Source organism: Saccostrea cucullata, unplaced genomic scaffold, assembly GCF_032062105.1.
Source record: "Saccostrea cucullata isolate Sc308-1 unplaced genomic scaffold, CSIRO_AGI_Scuc_v1 ctg3497, whole genome shotgun sequence".
NCBI lineage: Eukaryota > Metazoa > Mollusca > Bivalvia > Ostreida > Ostreidae > Saccostrea > Saccostrea cuccullata.
In genome coordinates, this window is record NW_026940468.1 from 107,501 (window position 1) to 110,000 (window position 2,500).

The following is a 2,500-nucleotide window of genomic DNA, read 5'->3' on the forward strand; positions in this document are numbered from 1 at the left end:
AAAATTGGCGAATATTATCAAAGAATTTTATAATGCATTTACTCGTTAAGAATGTTTAAACCAAACAAAAATATAGGGGAAAGAATTAATAAACGGTGTTTTATATTATGCCTGTATCAATCAAATGCCATCCTCCAAACGTCATGGGGTCCTAAGTCAACACGGTGGCGCTTGGCCCCTGACTAACTTTATAATATGTGGGGTTAAAGCATATTCATAGTGGATCATTAATCGTTATATCAACTTTTATGCACTCTAGGAGGATTATGTAGATTTCAGTTTCATCGAAGCATTTGGGGCATGGAGTAAGGTAAGGGCCACCATAAGGTATTATAAAAATTCAGAAGGAATACATAGGACAAAATATTTCTTGAAAGACTGTTTTGAAGAACATCAGTACAAATATCAAATACAGGTTTTACTGAACTTTTATTTGTGAATGTTGAATTTTCTGTACAAATGCACTTATAAGCTCATGTAGAATGACTCAATAATAGTGGAGTCTCAGAGAAAATATTTTAAATTATAATGTGTCTCAGAGAAAAATTGAACATCGTCGTATAATGAGGGAGAGTACAGAGTAACTTTTAACACTTATCCTGCTTCTTATGTTTCTGCCGACAGCATCGAATGAAAACGCAATGTTATGACAGGGATATATTAATAGAGTACTTTTAAATAGAACTTCACGTCCTTTATATTACAAAACCAAAGTACATTCCACTTGAAAACAACTACATTAATTTCCGTTAGATGATTATTCTTATAAAATTAACTCTGTATGAAATATAAACCACCTTCAGTTTTCGTGCCCTAATGCGCAGTTATCAGTAACCGACATCACATGAACCAGTTAGAACTCATGGTGAATGAGAGGGTCTGTGAAATAACACTGTCATTCTTATTCGTTTTAGCACTATGTACATCAGAGGTTGAAATGTGAAATGGACATAAGTATTTGAGTTCACAGGATATTTTTTAATTCAAAGGTTAGTATACAGTACTATACAGAATATAATTTACAGCTTTTATGGCTAATGTGTGTCTACTTCAAAGGACAAATACTCATTTAAAGCCAAAACCACTTTCTGACTGAATTAGTAATTCTTCAACCTATTGATACATACTATAGGAGACATTACGCTGGTAAATACTTAAGCGTTTTTATTGCGGGAAGGCATGACATTATTATTGATAATACCTTTTATTATTTGAAGGACACTGTGTTCATTAGTCCTCTATTCAGCTCATGCCCGAATCACGTGATATAAGCGGTCACGTGACCCCTTTCCGTATAGCGTTCTGTCACAAAAGCTGAAAGATTTTTCTCAGTTTTATAGTTCTCATGTAAATTAAGTTTCATAAATAGAACAGTTCATTTGTCAGAAATGGTCAAATCTCGGCAACAAAATGGGTGAATAAGAATATCTTTTCCGAAAGTAAGCATGGCGACCATTAAAAGCCAAGTCTCGGGAGAGATTTTTATAGGTGGATAGAGAAAAAGGTGCCACGTTTTTATCATTTATCCCGCTTCAGACAGATTTGTCGATTGCTGATTGGATAAAGGCTGATCACATGACGCCCTGAAATTTTCCTTATTACGTCTCCGTCGAGGAGTAATATGAAAATCGGGCACGCGATTCCGTTCGAAGCGTTGTTCAGGTCCAGTCCAAAGACTATTTCTACCTACGTAGGTATTAATAGCTACCTAGGTATTTAAAGCTACCCAAAGTAGCTATTTTTACCTACTTTCTGCTTTACTTGCGTTTTGTGGCCAAATGCAGGAACGGCGCAACATGGTGAGCGCAAAATTTCTTGTTACAGTCACACTGATGATGAATATGACAAAAATTTGGCCAAAAAATAATTACTTCGTATATTATCAATTTTGCATAGAAACTAATGTAATAATGCCGATTCAGGAAGTAATCCTTTTTTGGCCAAAATTTTGTCGTATTCATCATTAGTGTTACCGTATCAAAAAATATGGCATTTACCATGTTGCGCCGTTTGGTCTTTTGGTTGCAAAATGCAGAAATTATATAAAGTAGGTAAAAATAGCTACTTTGGGTAGCTTTAAATACCTAGGTAGGTATAAATAGCTACGTAGGTAGAAATAGTCTTTGGACTGGACCTGTTGTTATTGTAAATAAAAATGGGGACTAAGAAACGGTTTACGTAGGTAGTTTAGTTAGATTTCTTGCTACCGTAACGATTTTATATGTTGATTGTTATTGGATTAAACTTAATATTTTGATAATATGTGCAAATATTTTTATTATATTCAAAAAGGGCCTTCAGCTGGATAAATTCGTAACACAGTCAGTTAGTGACCTAATACGGATTCATAATATGCCCAAATATTTTTTTTAATATTGAAAAAGGTCTTCAGCGGGATAAATTCGTTACACAGTCAGTTAGTGACCTAATACGGATTCATACAGGGTGTGAAATGGAAATCCGTATTGGGACTCGGCTTCGCCTCGCCCAATACGGATTT

The 2,500-nt window shown here is 34.7% G+C and overlaps 1 long non-coding RNA gene across 1 annotated transcript in view; it reads left to right on the forward strand.

Annotated features, from left to right (window-relative positions):
- The first annotated feature begins 799 nt into the window (after window positions 1–799).
- The window catches only part of LOC134255460 (uncharacterized), a 7,446-nt gene continuing 5,745 nt past the window's right edge, over window positions 800–2,500 (forward strand). Inside the window, exon 1 of the long non-coding RNA XR_009989553.1 lies at window positions 800–989. This is a non-coding gene — a long non-coding RNA (uncharacterized LOC134255460). The remainder of the gene's footprint in view (window positions 990–2,500) is intronic.